Consider the following 22,544-nt stretch of genomic DNA (forward strand, 5'->3'; position numbering starts at 1 on the left):
CCCCAAAGTATTCAAAATGACATTCAGTCAGCGTTTTAACCCTTTAGGTGTTTCACAGGAATAGCAGCAAAGTGAAGGAGAAAATTCACAATCTTCATTTTTTACACTTGCATGTTCTTGTAGACCCAATTTTTGAATTTTTACAAGGGGTAAAAGGAGAAAATGTATACTTATATTTGTAGCCCAATTTCTCTCGAGTAAGCACATACCTCATATGTCTATGTAAAGTGTTCGGCGGGCACAGTAGAGGGCTCAGAAGCGAAGGAGCGACAAGGGGATTTTGGAGAGTACGTTTTTCTGAAATGGTTTTTGGGGGGCATGTTGCATTTAGGAAGCCCCTATGGTGCCAGAACCGGAAAAAACACCCACATGGCATACCATTTTGGAAACTAGACCCCTTGAGGAATGTAATAAGGAATAAAGTGAGCCTTAATACCCCACAGGTGTTTCACGACTTTTGCATATGTAAAAAATTTTTTTTAAAATGTCACTAAAATGTGTGTTTCCACCCAAATTTCACATGTATGCAAGGGTTAATAGCAGAAAATACCCCCCAAAATTTGTAACCCCATCTCTTCTGAGTATGGAGGTACCCCATAAGTTGACCTGAAGTGTACTACGGGCGAACTACAATGCTCAGAAGAGAAGGAGTCATATTTGGCTTTTTGAGAGCAAATTTTGCTCGGGGGCATGTCGCATTTAGGAAGCCCCTATGGTGCCAGGACAGCAAAAAATACCCACATGGCATACCATTTTGGAAACTAGACCCCTTGAGGAACGTAACAAGAAATAAAGTGAGCCTTAATACCCCACAGGGGTTTCACGACTTTTGCATACGTAAAAAAAAAAAAAAAAATTCACTAAAATGTGTGTTTCCCCCCCAAATTTCACATTTTTGCAAGGGTTAATAGCAGAAAATACCCCCCAAAATTTGTAACTCCATCTCTTCTGAGTATGGAGGTACCCCATAAATTGACCTGAAGCGCACTACGGGCAAACTACAATGCTCAGAAGAGAGGGAGTCATATTTGGCTTTTTGAGAGCAAATTTTGCTCGGGGGGCATGTCGCATTTAGGAAGCCCCTATGGTGCCAGGACAGCAAAACCCCCACATGGCATACCATTTTGGAAACTAAACCCCTTGAGGAACGTAACAAGGGGTACAGTGAGCATTTACCCCCCACTGGTGTCTGTCAGATCTTTGGAACAGTGGGCTGTACAATATTTTTAATTTGCGCAGCCCACTGTTCCAAAGATCTGTCAGACACCAGTGGGGGGTAAATTCTCACTGCACCCCTCATTACATTCCGTGAGGGGTGTAGTTTCCGAAATGGGGTCACATGTGAGGTTTTGTTTTTTTTGCGTTTGTCATAACCGCTGTAACAATCAGCCACCCCTGTGCAAATCACCTCAAATGTACATGGTGCACTCTCCCTTCTGGGCCTTGTTGTGCGCCCCCAGAGCACTTTGCGCCCACATAGGGGGTATCTCCGTAGTCGGGAGAAATTGCATTACAAATTTTGGGGGGCGTTTTTCCCTTTTACCTCTTGTCAAAATGAAAAGTATGGGGCAACACCAGCATGTTAGTGTAAATTTTTTTTTACACTAACATGCTGGTGTAGACCCCCAACTTCACCTTTTCATGAGGGGTGAAAGGAGAAAAAGCCCCCCAAAATTTGTTAAGAAATTTCTCCCGAGTACGGCGATACCCCATATGTGACCCTAAACTGTTGCCTTGAAATACGACAGGGCTCCAAAGTGAGAGCGCCATGCGCATTTGAGGCCTAAATTAGGGACTTGCATAGGGGTGGACATAGGGGTATTCTACGCCAGTGATTCCCAAACAGGGTGCCTCCAGCTGTTGCAAAACTCCCAGCATGCCTGGACAGTCAACGGCTGTCCGGCAATACTGGGAGTTGTTGTTTTGCAACAGCTGGAGGCTCCATTTTGGAAACAGTGGCGTACCAGACGCTTTCATTTTTATTGGGGAGGGTAGGGGGGCTGTGTAGGGGTATATGTTTATGTAGTGTTTTTTTACTTTTTATTTTATTTTGTGTTAGTGTAGTGTAGTGTTTTTAGGGTACAGTCACATGGGCGGGGGATTACAGCGAGTTTGAGCTGCCGCGCAAAATTTGCTGCATCGCAAACTTGCAGCCTGATACGCACTGTAAGCCCCCTGCCCATGTGAATGTATCCTGTACATTCACAGTGGGGGGGGGGGGACCTCCAGCTGTTGCAAAACTACAACTCCCAGCATGCACAGTCCATCAGTGCATGCTGGTAGTTATAGTTTTGCAACAGCTGGAGGCACACGGGTTGGGAAACACTGAGTTAGGAAACAGACAATGTTTCCCAACGAGTGTGCCTCCTGTTGTTGCAAAACCACAACTCCCAGCATTCTCAGGCATGCTGGGAGTAGTAGTTCGGCAACATCTTTAGAGCTAGATGTTGCCGAACTACAACTCCCAGCATGCTTGGAGTTGTAGTTTTGCAACATCTGGAGGACTAGTTTGCAGACCACTAATACAGTGGTTCCCAATCTGTGCCCTTCCAGATGTTGCAAAACTACAACTCCCAGTATGCCAAAACTGTCCAGGCATGCTGGGAGTTGAAGGGCCAGATGTTGCAGAACTACAACTCCCAGCATGCCTGGACAGTAAGGGCATGCTGAGGATGTGTAGTTTTGCAACATCTGGAAGGGCACAGTGGTCTCCAAACTGTGGACCTCCAGATGTTGCAAAACTGCAACTCCCAGCATGCCCAGACGCCAAGGGCTGTCTGGGCATGCTGGGAGTTGTAGTTTACAGGGTCCCTTTACAGCAATGCATGTCGCTTTACGGCGACGTGCATTGCTGTAAAGGGCCCGACCGCGGCTGAAGATCTACTCACCTGTCGCCGCCGCCGTCTCCGCCGCCAGGATCCGGGTCTTCAGGGACGAGGTAAGTACCGGGGCCGGTTCCCAGCACTCCCCCGTCCCCCGCCGCGTCCTCTGGTCTTCCTCCCGTCCTCTCCGGACTTTAAGGGGCCGGGCAGGACGAGAGGGAGTAACCGCCCCCCCCCTTGCGATTGGTCGGTTAACTAACCGACAGATCGCAGGGGATCGGAGGAGGTGGCAGGCTTGCCACCTCGCTCCTAGGCTCCAGCATGGTCCTGGCTGTCTGTGACAGCCGGGATCATGCAAAATTACCGGGTGGTCGGGTCCCAGAGACCCGATCAGCCCGGTATCGCCGCAGATCGCAAGGGCGATTTCCCTTGCGATTTGCGGCGATCGCCGACATGGGGGGCCTACATGGCCCCCCTCGGCGTTTGCCCTGGATGCCTGCTGAAGGATTTCAGCAGGCATCCAGTTCCGATCTCTGCCCGGCGAGCGGCAGAGACCGGAAAATGCCATGACGTTGTGGATTTGCTCCTGCTCTGGATAGTTCCTGACATGGACAGATATGTCAGCAGAGAGCACTGTGGTCAGACAGAAAAGAAATTTAAAAAGAAAAGAACTTCCTCTGGAGCATACAGCAGCAGATAAGTAATGGAATTATTAAGATTTTTAAAAAAAATTATAAAAAAAATAATTGTTTTCCAAAAGGCTACCCCTTTAAAAGGTTAACATTGCCTTGATAGCATACACTGAGTAGAATAAGAGTCTAAGGGTTAAAGATTTGCATATGCCTTGTATCAGATGAATAACGCTTTAGTCCCATGATGCTTCCTAGCCAATCGCTGTAAAGAAACTTTTAGAAGCCCCCAGTCAATGTGTGTTTCTAGTTTTTTTTATTTTTAAGTCTTATTGAGAAATCTATAGGAAAATGTCTGAAAAAAACACCATGCTTAATTTCAAAAATGCTATGAACCAAAAAAGTAGTTTGTCATGCATTTTATATTTCACTATTGACTTTCATGTAACATCTACCACAAAATTTTTGACCAAAAAAAAAAAAAGATAACTTTTCAGGAAAAAAATGTCCACTCTGTATGAAACTACCCTATCAGAAATTAATGTAACGTAAAAACAGCAACTAGAGAAATCAGAACCTTATTGTCATGAACGACTGCGGGACAGGGAGAGTGAGCCCTAAAAACACTTTCCCTGCTTACTTGCCCATTCATCCTAAGCGATGGATCGACAACTTGGAGCCGGTCCCTCCCTGCGCTACAGTGCTGTGGCGTAAAAACTAATAATAAGCATAGTCAATCATAGGCCAGAAACAGAAACAGGAGAACTACCAGACAACCAGATATACCAGACAAGATACAAATACTAACAAGAAAATATGACACTGTTCACAAGCAGATACAAGTACAAAGGACAAAGATCAGATCAACCAAACAGGATATAAATATAGAACACTGTTCACACTGAACACAGATAACTAACAGACAGATTAGGTCCAGAACACAAGACTAGGAAACAGATGAGTCAGCATGGACTCCAGGAACAATCAGGAATAAAAACTCAATCACCCAGAAAACTTCCAGAAAACACAGGAATGTCTTGATGCTAGAACTTAATCTCCCAGAGTCCACCATGGAGCACGGAGATATCTTGTACTAAAACTCAATTCCCCAAAAAAGGTCACAGGGATGTCTTGTTACAAAAACTCAGAAAATAGATACAAGAAGACTCACAGTGTGAACAGCGACATGGCAGAATGGAAATACAATCCAAAAACCGACTAATGTAACACAGACTAAAATCTACAATAAAATACTATTTAACCACGGCTAAAAACTCAGATCATATCACAAGATAAAAACAATATAAATGCTCAAGCAGACATAGAAGTAGAATGCACAGACATCATAGCAGCATTATTGCACCAGCAGACAAAGTGTATTGCACTAAATAACCAGCAACTAGAATACAGACTGAGCTGGAGTTATATAGCCACACCCACCAAACTCTTCCACGCCTGAAAGAAAAGCACAGAAAACAGATATTGCATGAAAAACAAGGTCTGAACAGGGCCTAAAATGGAAAAATGCAAAAACCCAAAAAAATGGACATTAAACTTATAGGTGCAACGTGCTGTCAATGGCAACAACAAAAAATTCTGTCCCCTAGTGGGCAGAACAAAAAATATTTCCCATCTGATTTGATTAGGGCATATTGTGTGATGATCAATTGACTTGATTCATGGCTGCTACCTTGGTAGAGGTGCACAAAGATCCACGACTGTGGGTATGAAAAGGCTCCAATCGGCGCTTCTCCCGGGAGTTCCAGGAATATCAATATGGCAAGGAACACTCGGATACTCGAGTGATGAAAGGACAATAAAATGTATTCACATAAAAAGTGATAGGACTACGTGTTTCAAGGGGAGTGACCCCCTCTTCATCAGGTCCAGTGATAGGTCGATACATCACAGCATCATATTTATATCTGCTTCCTGAGATGGGTAATAATGTTACTGGTCTGGAACACGACGCCGGCATCGGGGGTCTTCAGCGCAGGAAGCTGACCTGAGGGGCTCCACCAGGGGTTCGACAGCTTATGGACCTTAAGTGTGCCGAGTGTGGACCTGGAATGCCTGACCGTGCTGACCTACGCCAAGTTCTCCGGAGCCCCGCTTAAGGTCCATAAGCTGTCGAACCCCTGGCGGAGCCCCTCAGGTCAGCTTCCTGCGCTGAAGACCCCCGATGCCGGCGTCGTGTTCCAGACCAGTAAAATTGTTACCCATCTCAGGAAGCAGATATAAATATGACGCTGTGATGTATCGACCTATCACTGGACCTGATGAAGAGGGGGTCACTCCACTTGAAACGCGTAGTCCTAGCGCTTTTTATGTGAATAAATTTTATTGTCCTTTCATCACTCGAGTATCCGAGTGTTCCTTGCCATATTGATATTCCTGGAACTCCCGGGAGAAGCGCCGATTGGAGCCTTTTTATACCCACAGTCGTGGATCTTTGTGCATTCTACCTGACCAACCTGAGACCTACTCCGGATGGGAGAGCTCCTGGCTGCACCCCGGCTAACCACCCTGATAACGGGCGAGAGGCTACTAAATGTGTTGCACTCTCAGTGCAACACTTCCAGGTGAGCAGACTGTGATTACCCCACATTGCTCCTCCATTCTATCAGAATAACGGCACATTGCTGCGCACTTTTGTCTGTCTTTTTTTCCTTCATATAGTACCTTGGTAGAGGCAAGATGGAGAGATTTGGCTTATCAACAGGGTAAGGGATACCTGATGGTGGCTAAAGCTTCTTTTGACAGGTTGTAAATGTGTAACAAAATAAAAATATTTAAAAATAGATAATTCTACCATACATATACCATATAAAATCATGGAGACACAGAACAAGGACCTTCGAATATCAACAACTGGGAAAGTACCCTGCACTGTATACGCCATGATGGAACTTGTTTTAAAAGTAAAAACGTGGATTTGATGGCCACATAAGGGAAAGAAATAGAAAAGAAAGCTGTATTTCATTATGCAGATTTTAGGCCAGTTCCACTGTGTAATTTTTAGATGATGTGTAAGGGTGGGTTCACACCACGTTTTTGCAATACAGTTCCCATATCAGGTTTTTTGATAAAAAACGGATTCTGTAAAACCTGACTAAACTGTATCAAAACGTGTGTACAAACATTTATCCGTATACGGTTAAAAGCCATGTACAGTTTAAAAAATGATGTCCGGTTGCATCCGTTTTTTACTCCTTTTCACTCCATTATGAATAAAGTTTCACTTGTTTGATTGAAATCCCAAGAAAAAAACTGTGCAAAGTAAAAAACCGTATGGGGAAAAGCAGATGGAACCGTACACACATATGGTACTATACAGTTCCCATTGACTCCCATGTAAAAAAAAAAGTATAGGTTTCAATATGGGTTTTCACCCAGACCAAAAACCGTGGTAGGCTGCAGTTTTGGTTACGGGAAAAAAACTGACAAACCTTTACAGGATGCAAAACAGACACAACCAGATGCATCTTTTGGCATACGGTTTTTAATGGATAGTCAATGCATACAGTTTTCAATATGGTTCCGTACAGTTTTCAAATTGAAAACATATACGGGAACTGTTTTGCAAAAACGTGGTGTGAACCCAGCCTAAATCTAGCCTAGAGAAAGGCCATGGGGAGAGATTTATCAAAACATGTGCAGAGGAAACTTGCCCAGTTGCCCATAGCAACCAATCAGCTCACTACTTTCATTTTTGAAAAGGCCTCTGAAAAATGAAAGAACAGATCTGATTGATTGCTATGGGCGACTTGGCAACTTTTCCTCTGCACAGGTTTTGATAAATCTCCCACATTGGCCGTCATTTACTATTGCAAACCCGACATGTCGGGTTGTGCGCTAGATTCTGTCGCATTGCACTTAAATTCTGTTTGCGCCAGAATTTGCACCAGAATTGAAAAAAACCCCGACTAACTCTCCATTTTGCTAAGAAAACCTGAAAAGGGGCGTGGTCACCAGGAAAAGGGGCATGGTCTCTGAAAGGGGCGTGTTCCCGACATTTTCACAAAGACCCAAATTATTTACTAAGGTTTCCACATAAAATGTGGTGGATTTGAAATGAGGAAAACCAGACAGATCAGAGCATGTGTAAAAAAAAAAAGCAAAGTGTAGGGAAAGTGGAAAATGTAGGGAAACCTTAGTAAATACCGTGGAAAATAAATTGTAGGGAATTAAAACCCACAAGGAAACCTACACTCCATTCTTAGTAAATGAGGACCATTGTGTCTTTGAAAAAAAAAAAATACTTTTGGTAGAATGTGAAATTAGTATAAAATATCTTTTTGAAAGTCCTCACTCACCATTTCTTCATAAACTTCTTCTCTTTATTTTACATACTCACATATATATTAGTAACATAGTAGTAACATAGTTCATAAGGGCGAAAAAAGACCGGAGTCCATCAAGTTCAACCTATAACCCTACTGAGTCCCTAATGAGTTGATATAGATCTAGAATCCATAACCTGGAATGTTATTATTCTCCAAAAATGCATCCAGACCCCTTTTAAATTATTTTCCAGTTCACCATGACCACCTCCTCAGGCAGAGAATTCCACAGTATCGCTGCTCTTACAGAAAAGAACCCTGTCTATGCTGGTGTAGAAACCTTCTTTCCTCTAGACGTAGAGGATGCCCCCTCGTTATAGATACAGTCCTGGGTATAAAAAGATCATGGGAGAGATCTCTGTAAGGTCCCTGATACATTTATACACAGTTATTAGGTCTCCCATAAGCCTTCTTTTTTCTAAACGAAATAACCCCAATTCTGATACTCTTTCTGGGTACTGTAGTCCTCTCATTCCCTATATTACCCTGGTTGCCCGTCTTTGAACCCTCTCCAGCTCCACTATATCTTTCTTGTACACTGGGGCCCAGTACTGTACACAGTATTCTATGTGTGGTCTGACTAGTGATTTCTACAGCGGTAGAATTATTTCCTTGTCGTGGGCATCTATGCCCCTATTGATGCACCCCATGATTTTATTTGCCTTGGCAGCAGCTGCCCGACACTGTTCACTAGAGCTAAATTTACTATTAACTAAGACTCCCAAGTCCTTTTCCACTTCAGTCGTTCCAAGTGTTCTCCCATTTAATACATAATCCCAGCCCAGATTTTTCTTCCCCATGTGTTGAACCTCATTTGCCACTTCTCAGCCCAAACCTCCAACCTATCCAGATCCATTTGTAACAGTGCACTGTCCTCTACAGTGTTTACAGCTTTACAGAGTTTAGTATCATCTGCAAAGATTGCTACTTTACTATTCACCCCTCTACAAGGTCATTAATAAATATATATTATATAGAATATATTCTGGGGTGGAAGCATAGGGTGGGTGCAGCAAGGATACAGCAGCTGTTTCGCACGTCTTAGTGCTTTATCAAGCCTCCAGGATGTGTACTGTGAAGAAAAAAAAAACAAATATTCGTCATTACAAATATATATCGCTACATTGTAAATATTGGGGAAATCGCGAAGTGCCGATATTCGCGGTAAAAATTATTTTGAATATTTGTGCTCAACACTAACAGAGAGTACATGAGTGTTACATCCAGTGCAATTAATGTTATCACGGTAGAAACTGGTAATACAACAATTGGAGTGGTATAAGTGATGGGGGAGGGGGGACCATGCTGCAATGGTTTTTCAAAAATATAATTAAAAAAATATATCATTTGAAATAATAATTTATATCTTTAAACGATCAAAATTGTGTAGGTATCATGGCTCAACCACATCACCATGACTTAGGCTGCATTCACATCTTGGTTTTACACTATGGGTGAAGGATCTGGATGGGGAGGGGCAAACCGGGCTCTCCCATACCCCAGCTGGACCAGCTCTGAACTCCATTCCCTTTAATGAGCTGACCAAAGTCAAACGGTGACTCCGGTCGGCTCATTTTTGACCCGTATCCAGTTTTGTGACCGGACCTAAAACCATAGTATACTATGGTTTTAGGTCCGGTCACAAAACTGGATACGGGTCAAAAATAACCAAGATGTGTAAAACCAAGATGTGAATGCAGCCTTAGATATACCACCAGCACTTCTGGTCAGTAGAGATCTGTGGATTGCTACATAAGTAAAATTACTATTTTTTTTGTCATAGTGTTGCCATTTAGAATGGTAAAGGAGTAAGACCAGCAACAACAATTTTGTTTTGTTTTGCAGTCTTATATAATATCATTCCATAACCAGCTGCAGATCAGGAGGGTTTACACCGAATGCTTTAGATAACATATGCTGCAAATGGCAAACTGACTACATCTTGTGTGGGAAGCTTCAGAATAATGGATTGGATTGAATTGGTTTAGAGGGATCATTACATGCCACAGTATATTTCCTCATACTGTGCCGGCCACAAGACACATCCAATTCAAAATCCAATAGTCAATAATGCAAGGTTAGGGTATGCTGACACATGATGCTGCTCCGCACACACTGCTGTGCACTGAAGGCATGGCTCATTTCTGGACTCATAATTTGTTAGATCTCACCATGAAGGGAACATCTTCTAACCCAGAGGGACAGATTCCACCACTGATATAGATGAAACCCTGGTGGAAGAAGTGAAATGGGTCACTGAGTTCATGTTTTGTATCTACGTCAATATACATAGACAAGAGGATTAACTCAAAAGACTTAAGGAACAAAACATACGGTTATAGTTATGTATTTTCACATTTGCAGATCAGAATCCGATATCTTTAATTTAATGTGTATTTCTGTGCAAATTGTATGATCTTGATTAAAAAGTCCAGTAATTCAGGAAAATGTATAAGATGTTATATATTCAGCTCATTCATTTAATTTTCAGCTAATTTTATTGATATTTTCATTATACGCCATAAAGTAATACTATTATTAGTAACTACAAATGTCATTAAAATGTTCTTATAATATACAAAAAGTCATTTTCAATGCTTATGTTTAATATGATTGTATTGCTGATATTATTCCACAGGATATAATATAAATACCTGATAGGTGTAGGCCTAAATTATAGAACTCTCCCCTACTCTCCCGATTTGCCCCTACTAAATTTATCAAATGCTCCTAATTTTTTACAAGTAACATGCAAATAGGACATACGTAAAAAGTGTAGTGTTTCGCATTTCAGTTTTTTTTTTTTTTTATTGCATATTGTTTTTTTGTTTTTTACATTGCAAGCTGTTGATCTGGAACATGTACATTATGTACATGTGATTATTAGTCATTAACAATTACATTTCTATATTTTCCCATTTTTGCTGTTAAAAGGTTTTGTGCTCACACAGCCATTGTATTTCTCTTTACTTGCCATTCTGTTATCCTCTTTCTTCTTGGTTCCTGGATTCTGTAGCCGAACAGGCCGACAAATGAATATGGATATGATACAATAAAACCTTCAAAATGGAGAGTTTTGTGCAAGGGAACAGCAGCCAAGCCTGCTAGACTGAAAATTGGATAAAAGGATTAAAACAGTAGCACATTAACAGGAGATTTAGAGTCTAATAAACTCATTTCATAATAATATGTGCGCTGCGGCTGGTAATAAATCATCATGGGATCCCTGCCTTTTGCGGTGCTGGAACGAGGCAGTGACCCGAACGCAGAGTAGGATTTCAGCGAGATGTGGATTAATTTCACAGGGTTCTTGGCCAGGAATAAAAGCTGTGTGGCTGCTGCATTTCTGGGGATGTTGCCATGGCCATAGATAGCACTGGTGTTTGGAAAACATAGCAAGAGATAACAAAATGTAATAAAACCTGTGTAACGGGTTAAGTCAAACTATTCCTGTAAGCCTTTTCTATGGCTAGACCTTTGATATGATAAGATACAACCTTTGAAAATGAGATACCTCACAATTGATCCAATGTGGTTCTGTTATAATGGTATAACACCACACCACAGCCTATTATGTATTTATGAATATGAGCCGCCCCTCCCCCCCTCCCAAATAAATAAATGTGTAAACAAACAAAGATCCTGGAAATGCAAGCAGATGTTAACGCCATATAATATTGAGAAAACAATGTAAAATAAACATTATCATCTGTTTCTAAATTTAAAAAAAGTTAAAATATTTATGGAGGTATAATTATTATTAATGTATATACTGTATACTCATGGAGCAAGCCATTCATATGAGGAGAAGAAGGTCCTTTAGTTTAGGTGCTAAATAAACTATCCACTATAGACCTTATAATTGGTGGCAATGAAGGTCTTCAACACGTAACAGAATGTTCTATCCATAAATTGTTAAGAATTGTTATCTAGCATAATGGTGATTACCTAATGGGAGTGTCCTATAGGGCACTATTAGACAACATGAACATCATAAAATAGGGTCCCCTGCTGTATGAGTAGTTTTCAAATAGAGGATTGTATTAAGGTATGTTAGGTATGTATTAAGATACATTGTGGATTTTCCACTGCAGATTTACTTGTGGATGGATGGAATTTGAAGAAATTTCATCCACACACTGAATAGAAAATCCACACAAATATGCACCAAACCCTGACAATTTGGTATGGATATTCTTCTGTAGGCTCTCCATATCCTCCCTGTGTGAACATGCGCTTACTCTAATCCACACCAAAATCTGCAGTAGCAGATCCACAATAAATCAGCACCAAATTCTCTCCTGCTGCGGATTTTGGTGTAGAAATGCTGCAGACTTAGCTCTAATGTTTATAAAGCAGCAAAACACCACAGATTCCACAGGAATGGGATCAGTTGTGCTTCTGCCTAGTACATATGGGGACATGACTTGGGAGTTGTGCTCTAATGTTGAGCGAGCCCCTCGAACCTGGATTCGATCCAATCCCGATGGGTTTGCCACTCCCAAAACTCTGTAGGGTCTAAATTTTAGCGCAGGCTACATCCCCAGCCTGTCATTAACGATCGCTGCTGAGCGCTAATTAATGCTTTGGGGTGGATCACTTACCATCTTCTTCTGTAGCTCCGCTTCTAAGAAGACCCAGGGACCAAGAAGAAGGTCGGTAAGCATGGATCTTGTTACGCCGAGCGCTCCGGGTCCCTGCTCCTCCGCTCGCGGCGTTCCTCTCTCTGCAGCGCCCCGGTCAGACCCGCTGACCGGGAGCGCTGCACTGACATTGCCGGCGGGGTTGCGATTCGCATAACGGGACGCTCCCGCTCGTGAATCGCATCCCAAGTCACTCACCTGTCCCGGTCCCCGGCTGTCACGTCCTGGCGTGCGCGGCTCCGCTCCTTAGGGAACGCGCACGCCAGCTCTCTAATATTTAAAGGGCCAGTGCACCAATGATTGGTGCCTGGCCCAATCAGCCTAATTAGCTTCCACCTGGTCCCTGTCCATATTACCTCACTTCCCCTGCACTTCCTGGCCGGATCTTGTTGCCTTGTGCCAGTGAAAGCGTTTAGTGTTGTCCATAGCCTGTGTTCCAGATCTCCTGCTATCCTCATCGACTACGAACCTTGCCGCCTGCCCCGACCTTCTGCTACGTCTGACCTTGCCTCTGCCTAGTCCTTCTGTCCCGCGCCTTCTCAGCAGTCAGTGAGGTTAAGCCGTTGCCGGTGGATACGACCTGGTTGCTACCGCCGCAGCAAGACCATCCCGCTTTGCGGCGGGCTCTGGTGAAAACCAGTAGCAACCCTAGAACCGGTCCACTGACACGGTCCACGCCAATCCCTCGCTGACACAGAGGATCCACATCCAGCTAGCCGAATCATAACAGATCTGTTTACATTGTGCATTTTTAGTGTGCCTTTTTGTTTTTAAAACAAGCCAAGCTTGCTCATCTCTATTGTGCACCCATGGTTTAATGGAATTATTACATGCAATGTATTTTTTATGCTATTTTTTATACCATGTGTGTCTCTGTGTCACAGTAGAGATGAGCAAATCTTTTCAAATGTTTGAAATGGCTATTTCTGGCCTACAGAGAGCCTCAATAGGGGTGTGCTGGGTTAGTGAAATAATACTGTTATTCAATATGACATGAAGATCAAAGGCGTCGCTATTAGAATCGAAAGTTTAATTTAATCAGTTATGGTTCATTGTTATTGCTGTTTCATTGGATTCTTGTGATAATTCCACAGGTAATATATGATGTTGACGACCAGAAAAGAAAAGATTACATCGATTTTTTTAAATGTAAATTTAAAATTTATATTAGATTCCCAAGTTTAATGTCCCGGCGTTTACTTTGAACTAATACTGTATGACCACAAAACCCAATCTAACCAGGAGTCACATAGTGGCACAATGACAGAGCCTAGAGGTGGCTGCAGCCCTACAAGACCATAGAGCGTCACAATAGAAAAGATTAAAGATATTTTGTAAAATTTAAATTGAAGATTTTAGATACATGAACATTTTTCAAGTTTAATCTAAGGTGCCAACAACAGGAGACCATATGGTGACACAATGACATAGCCTGGAGGTGGCAGCAGCATGAAGAGACCATGAGTTCTCACAATTCCAAAGATTTAAAAAAAAATCTAATTTGAATTGAGGATTTTTGGTAGCTAGTGCATCCAAGCAGTGTGATGAGACCATAAAGTGGCTGAATGACATGGCATGGAGGTGGCGGCAGCCTGAGAAGACAATATAGTGGCTGAATGACACAGCCTAGACATGTTGGCAGCATGAGGAGAACATATAATGGCTGGATGGCACAGCCTGGAGGTGGCGGAAGCATGAGGAGATCATATAGTGGCTGAATGACACAGCATGGAGGTGGCAGCAGCATGAGGAGACCACATAGTGGCTAAATGACACAGCCTGGAGTTGGCGGCAGCATATAGTGGCTGAATGACACAGCCTGGAGTTGGCGGCAGCATATAGTGGCTGAATGACACAGCCTGGAGGTGGCCGCAGCATGAGGAGACCATATAGTGGCTGAATGACACAGCGTGGAGGTGGCGGCAGCATGAGGATACCATATAGTGGCTGAATGACACAGCGTGGAGTTGGAGGCAGAATATAGTTGCTGAATGACACAGCACGGAGGTGGCCACAGCATGAGGAGACCATATAGTGGCCTAATGACACAGTGTGGAGGTTGTGGCAGCATGAGGAGAACATATAGTGGCAGAATGACACAAAATGGAGGTGGTGGCAACATGAGGAGAACATATAGTGGCTGAATGGCACAGCCTGGAGTTGGTGGCAGCATGAGGAGACCACATAGTGGCTGAATGACACAGCCTGGGGTTGGCGGCAGCATATAGTGACTGAATGACACAGCCTAGAGGTGGCGGCAGTATATAGTGGCTGAATGACACAGCCTGAAGTTTGAGGCAGCATGGGGAGAACATATAGTGGCCTAATGACACAGCATGGAGGTGGTGGAAGCATGAGGAGACCATATAGTGGCTGAAAGACACAGAATGGAGGTGGCGGCAGTATGAGGAGAACATATAGTGGCTGAATGACACAGCCTGGAGGTGGCGGCAGCATAATGAGACCATATAGTAGCTAAATGACACAACTTAGAGGTGACGGAAGCATTAGGACACCATATAGTGGCTGAAGGACACAGCATGGAGGTGGCGGCAGCATGAGGAGAACATATAGTGGTTGAATGACACAGCCTGGAGTTGGCGGCAGCATATAGTGACTAAATGAAACAGCCAGGAGTTTGTGGCAGCATGAGGAGACCATATAGTGGCTGAATGACACAGCGTGGAGGTGACAGCAGCATGAAGAGCACATATAGTGGCTCAATGACACAGCCTGGAGTTGGCGGCAGCATATAGTGGCTGAATGACACAGCCTGGAGTTTGCGGCAGCATGAGGAGACCATATAGTGGCTAAATGACTCAGTGTGGAGGTGGTGGCAGCCTAAGGAGAACATATGGTGGAAGTATGAGACAGCTTGGAGCTGGCATCAGCATGAGGAGAACATATGGTGGCAGAATGAGACAGCCTAGAGTTGGCAGCAGCAGGATCAGGAGTCCTGATGACTCGGTGACAGAGAGGTGTGGTGGGTGGCAATACCAGTACCCGGTGACGAAGGTTTGTGAAAAAAGGAGAACTTGGCATCAGATGTGTGGCATCAGTCGGATGGCAGGATCAGGATAGCAGCTGAGGCAGATAGGCAGAAGAAAATGAAGACTCTGTTGTAAAAGTGTTAATGTGCACAAGTAAGTATTGAGGATATGCATTACGTAAAACTGAACTTTTAATAATATGCTTAGGATAAAATATATGGCCCCAAAAGTTTTTTTTTTTTTTTATCAAACCAAAGGAAAGGTGTGCAAAAAAAAACACCATGTGCCACCTACACCGCCAAGTATTGATGTGATGCAAAGACCTCTAAAAGGTGGAAGGGAACAACTTTTGGTCTGTTGTAACTGGTGGGAGTAAAAACTTCCCCTGTAAGGCCCTACTCTCGCCCTATTAATTCCCTTCTTGGCTAGTGTTACTCAACTTAAAACGGGTGTCCCCACACAGGAAACTCTCTCTGTTTCCATCTAAAAACCCTGTGAAATGGCACTGTTTGTAGGTGGAAATAGGGAGAGGATCCTGTGTGGGGACGCCCTTTTTAGGGCAAGTAACATTTGCAAAGAAGGGAATTAATAATGCAAGAGTAGGGCCTTACAGGGGAAGTTTTTACTCCCACCAATTACAATGGACCACACATTGTTACTTGGTGGTGTAGGTGGCACATGATGTTCTTTGCACACTTTTCCTTTTGTTTGATTTAAAAAAAAAATCAATATGTATATTTTATCCTAAGAAAAGTTAAGTTTTTGCTAATGCATATCCTCAATACTTACTTGTGGTCTGATGGCGAGTTATGTCTGTAACAGAGGAGTAGCACCTTAAACATGTTTTGCACTATCCATTTTTGTGAAGTGTTGGTGTGGCACCATGGTCAATCTACTCTGATGCATCTGGCATTGGTGGGTGGAAATCCTGGCTGACCTATGCCTGATTCATCTTCACAAAGGTCAGTCTCTCCACATTTTTTATGGACAGACGAGTATAGCCCCCGCCCCACTAAACACCCGCTCTGATGGCACACTACTAGCCGGGCAGGACAGCTTTTCCAGGGCAAACTCTGCTATTTGCTGCCACAAATCAAGTTTGGCTGCCCAGAAGTCCAGCGGATCTTCAAGGTGTGTTGGCATGGTCATGTCAAGGTAACATAGTAACATAGTTCATAAGGTTGAAAAAAGACCAGAGTCCGCCAACCTATAACCCTAATAAGTCCCTACTGAGTTGATCCAGAGGAAGACAAAAAAAAACTCATACTAGAGGTAAAAATTCCTTCCCGACTCGAAATATGGCAGTCAGAATAAATCCCTGGATCAACGTTCTGTCCCTTTATATCTGGTATCCATAACCGGTGATGTTATTATTCTCCAAAAATGTATCCAAACCCCTTTTGAACTCTTTTACAGAGTTCACCATGACCACCTCCTCAGGCAGAGTATTCCACAGTCTCACTGCTCTTACAGTAAAGAATCCCCATCTGTGCTGGTGTAGAAACCTTCTTTCCTCTAAACGTAGAGGATGCCCCCTTGTTATAGATACAGTCCTGGGTATAAAAAGATCATGGGAGAGATCTCTGTACTGTCCCCTGATATATTTATACACAGTTATTAAGACTTCTTTTTTCTAAACTAAATAATCCTAATTCTGATAATCTTTCTGGGTACTGTAGTCCTCCCATTCCCCATATTACCCTGGTTGCCCATCTTTGAACCCTCTTCAGCTTCACTACATCTTTCTTGTACACTGGTGCCCAGTACTGTACACAGTATTCTATGTGTGGTCTGACTAGTGATTTGTACAGTGGTAGAATTTTTTCTTTGTCATGGGCATCTATGCCTCCATTGATGCACCCCATGATTTTATTTGCCTTGGCCGGCCCTGCCCGACACTGGTCACTACAGCTAAATTTACTGTTAACTTAGACTCCTAAGTCCTTTTCCACGTCAGTCGTTCCAAGTGTGCTCCCATTAAATACATAATCCCAGTCCGGATGTTTCCTCTCCATGTGCATAACCTTTCATTTATCAGTGTTGAACCTCATCTGCCACTTCCCAGCCCAAACCTCCAACCTATTCAGATCCATTTGTAACCCTACACTGTCCTCTATAGTGTTTACCGTTTTACAGAGTTTAGTATCATCTGCAAAGATTGTTACTTTACTATTCAACCCCTCTACAAGGTCATTAATGAATATATTAAATAGAACAGGACCCAAGACTGACCCCTGTGGTACCCCGCTAGTAACAGTCACCAAATCAGAATAAGTACCATTAATAACCACCCTCTGTTTCCTATCACATGAACCAGTCAGTTACTTACCCACTTACACACATTCTCCCCCAGCCCAATCCTTCTCATTTTATGCACCAACCTTTTATGTGGCACCGTATCAAATGCTTTGGAAAAATCCAGGTATACGACATCCAGCGATTGCCCCTGGTCCAGTCTGGAGCTGACCTCCTCATAAAATCTGATCAGGTTAGTTTGACAGGACCAATCCCTCATAAACCCATGCTGATATGGAGTCATACATTTATTTTTATCAAGATATTCCAAAATAGCATCTCTCAGAAAACCTTCAAACAATTTACATACAACAGAGGTTAAACTAACAGGTCAATAATTTCCGGGGTCACCTTTTGACCCCTATTTAAATATTAGCACCACATTTGCCATGCACCAGCCCTGGGGAACAGTCCCTGTTACTATAGAGTCCCTGAAGGTATGACATCACCTGCTGGTTCAGGTCCTGCTCCAGGTCTACCTGCTGCTGATGAGTTGCTTCCCTATGCGGGTCAAGGAAGCTACTCATCAGTGACTGTAGACTCAGGCTGCTGCTAATGGAGCTGGTAGTGCTCCTGCCACCCCACCCCTCCCCAGCAGCCATGGCAGGGGAAGGTGAGCGCAGAGGGCCCAACTAGTCAGACCTGCGAGAGGATGGACAATGGCGGAGATAGGTATTGGCAAACTGACTACGTAGGATGCCCCTGTAGTAGGTCAGTTTGTCCCTACTCTTAGTGGGTGTAAAAAATGCCCCCAATTTGTGCCGGTAGCTAGGGTCCAAAAAGGTGGATAGCCAGAAGTTATTCTGCTGCTGAATGATGCAAGCAAGTGAGCATGCCATTTGTGCAAGTGACTTGGAGGGACTCCCTGCCTCCAACTCCACTGCACACTGTCACGGTGTGTCTGGGTCCTTTGCCTCGCCTTCCTCATAACCCTCTAGCTGCTCCTGCTCCTCCTCTCCTATCAGATGACTAGAAAAAACACCCATCTCGCAAAACCTAAACTGTGCTCCACTGTGTCCCCACCCCTCCTCCTCCTCCAGTTCATCCACCACAGGGCTCATGTGGCGTTGGGATGTCTCCAGTGCCCTGACCAGCAATTGTTTCTAACACGTGTTGTAGTAAATGAAGCCGTGGAATGACGTCGCTCATCCCGTAATCCTGGCGAATGACTAATAATATGGCTTCCTCAAAGGGCCTGAGCAAACGGCAGGTGTCACGTATGAGCTGCCACTGGTTGACATTGAAGCTACACAGGGGAGTCCCCCTATCCGCTTGGATCATCAAGAAAACGGTGATGGCTTTTCTCTGTTCGTATAGTCGGTCCAACATATGGAGGGTGGAATTCCAATGTGTGCAAACGTCGCAAATCAGACTATGTTGGGGGATGCCGTTCTGACTCTGCAGCTTAAGGATGGTGTGCTTTGCGGTGTACGAGTGGCTGAAGTGCATGCAAAGTTTCCTTCCCATTGTTAGGATGTCTTGCAGATGGGGAAACACTTCAGGAACTTAACAACCAGATTCAACACGTGTGCCATGCAGGGCGAATGTCTCCGGCTTCCTTGTCACAGTGCAGACAAGATATTCTTCCCATTGTCAGTCACCATGGTTCCCATTTCCAGTTTTCATGGAATAAGCCATGATTCGATTTCTTGATGAATGACTTTTAGCAGTTCCTCCCTTGTGTGACTCTGTTTGCCAAGGCAAACCATGTGAAGAACAGCGTGACATTGCCGTGCCCTGAACACATGGTATGCTGAAGGGGCACTGAGACTTGTCCGTGTAGTGGAGGCTGAGGACACGGTGGAGGATGAGGAGGCAGAGTCACACACTGTCACAAGACCAACGGCCTGAGAGCGTGGACGCAGAAGCGTCATGACCTGTCCAAGTTGCTGTTGTTGTGGCTGTGCAGGAACCACATTCACCAAGTGAGCTGTAAAGAACATGTATTGTCCCTGACCGTAGTTACAGCTCCACACGCCGGCGCTGCAGTGCACTTTGGTAAACACCAAAAGGCTCAGGAACTGGCCTACCTTCTGTTCCAAAAAGTTGTACAGGGCTGGTACTGCCTTCTTCCCAAAGAAATGACGGCTTGGCACTCTCCACCTTGGCTTGCCACAAGCCATCAGTTCTCTGAAAGGTGCAGAGTCCACCACTTGAAAAGGGAGGGACTGCAGTACCAGCAACTTGGACAGGAGCACATTCAGCTTCTGCGCCATTGGATGAGTGGGCGCATACTGTTGCCTCTTGGACATGGCTTCGCCGATGGATTGCTGGAGGAGCAGGAGCATCTGGAGCTAAATAAGATGGGTATGACACACAGCTCCCTTCGGTTGAGGTGGTGGAGCCTTGGCTGGCTGAAACAGGGAGCGACGAGCCACTGGGTGATGCAGCAGGCTTGACCACCACATTGGAAACACAATTCTCCCAAACCGATTTATGGGGATGCTGCATATGTTGACGCGGGGCAGTGGTGCCAACATTGGGACCATGGACATGCTTAACCTTCTGCTGACACATCTTGCATGTGGCCAGGTTAAAGGAGATGTCCAGTGCAGACTATTCCTATACCATCCTGCCCAGGCTGCAAAAAAAGAGAAAACAAACTTTAACTTACCTTCCTACGTTCCCCCGGAGCTCCGCAACAGCTGATCGGTCTACTTACTACTTCCCTTAGCCCGGGATGTCATACGGTGCTTAAGCCTATCACCAGCCGAGGCGAGACATCGCTGTGGCCGGTGATAGGCTGAAGCGCCATGTGAGGTCTGGGGCTAAAGGAAGTAGGAAGCAGACAGCCGATCAGCTGTTGTGGAGCTCCGAGGGAATGTAGGAAGGTATGTGAAAGTTTGTTTTCTCTTTTTTTTTTGCAGCCAGGGCAGGATGGAATAGGAATGGTCTGCACCGGACATCTCCTTTAACCTCCTCCGGATGCTTGATGAATAACTGCCACGTCGACGAGTAGCTGATTTTCCCACCAACAGTCCGCACTGATTGACTGCTAATGCTGCCGACTGCAGAAACCCCTGTTTCACTACCTCCCGGGAAGGTAGGCTGCCGCAAAGCAGGTGGTCTACCCCGGGCATGTTTGGCTCCAGACTTTTCACTTCTGCCACCATGCTGACTGCCAACCATGCTACCACCTTGCTAGCTCAGCTGCTGCCTCACGGGCAACCTGCAACCCTCTTCTCCTGATGATGAAGCCCCTTCTGCACTCAGCTCCCAAGTGCGATTGGCTTCATCATCATCATAGAATTGTGTCTGCACATCACTGATATTCTCCTCAGGTTCCTCAACAGTATCTGCTTCAGGAGCCTGAATGCTCGCAACACCCCCTCCCACGCCACTCTCCTCATCACTACTTGCCCATCTAGCTTAGGAAGTGGCGGTTGTCTCCTCCACTTTTGTGCTGGGCAGTAGCTGCTGACTTTCCTCTAGATTGTCCTCACTAAATAGTGGAGCTGAAGCCACAGAATAAAATACTTCTGTGGGGGAGGGAACACCATAGGACAAAGGCAATGGGAGCACAAAGAACACAAGGAGCCTCGAAGGAGGTGGCGGACATCAGGAGGCGCTGGACACACTCGGAGGGTAGAAACAACTTTAATCACCCATCATGCAACGCGTTTCACAGATTATCTGATGAAGCAGATAATCTGAGAAATGCGTTGCATGATGGGTGATTAAAGTTGTTTCTACCCTCCGAGTGTGTCCAGCGCCTCCTGATGTCCGCCACCTCCTTGGAGGCTCCTTGTGTTCTTTGTGCATCTATCTGAAGGTGGACCGGCTGCCGGCATACTTACATACAAGTTTTTTTCCATTGTTACACTTGGCGAGTGTAACAATCTGGGTGAGCATTGTAATTACCTCTGTTCACCCTGGTTTTTAGTGGTAATGCGCTAGGTAGCGCCCTCTCTTTTCCTTTGCTGTTTTTAGATAAAGGCAATTGGAGGACAGGGACTGCTCACAGGCTATGCCAGCTGAGGATTGTGTCTGAGGAACCCACCGACTGTTGACTGGGGATATCAGATGTCACTTGTGATGAAGTGGATGACCGTGTTAAGCAATCGAAGATGGCAGATAGGTTGCTGGTCGAGATATGACCGCTAGCTCATACCGGGAGCTCAGGCCTCTTGCTGCAACTCCTGCTCCCACTCCTGCTGCCACTTGGCCCTAGTCTGCTGCGACCTCTGCCTGATGAATGCCTCTGCCACTCCTCTGTGCAAGTCCTGGCACTTCTCTACCTGACATACTTACGCTACAGTACGCTTAAAAAAGTATTTGTGTACAACACCAGCCAGTGAGTACTTTTGCCTGGCCTTTCACAGTATCTAGGCCCTTTAAACTTTAACAGGAACAAAATAGTACACCACTTAGATGTACATATGGGGTATGCACTTATGAGGGGATAAAAATGTGCTACAGTACGCTTAAAAAAGTATTTGTGTACAACACCAGCCAGTGAGTATTTTTGCCTGGCCTTTCACAGTATCTAGGCCCTTGAGACTTTAACAGGAACAAAATAGTACACCGCTTAGATGTCCGTATGTGGTATGCACTTATGAGGGGGGGGGGAATGTGCTACAGTACGCTTAAAAAAGTATTTGTGTACAATACCAGCCAGTGAGTACTTTTGCCTGGCCTTTCACAGTATCTAGGCCCTTGAGACTTTAACAGGAACAAAATAATACACCACTTATATGTATATCTGTGGTATGCCCTTAAGAGGGGAGAAAATGTGCTACAGTGCGCTTAAAAAAGTATTTGTGCACAACACCAGCAGTACACACCAGTGCTGCAGCACACAGTCGCTGAGTGCTACACCCAA

The sequence above is a fragment of the Hyla sarda genome, chromosome 7 (genome assembly GCF_029499605.1).
Source record: "Hyla sarda isolate aHylSar1 chromosome 7, aHylSar1.hap1, whole genome shotgun sequence".
NCBI classification, from domain to species: Eukaryota; Metazoa; Chordata; class Amphibia; order Anura; family Hylidae; genus Hyla; species Hyla sarda.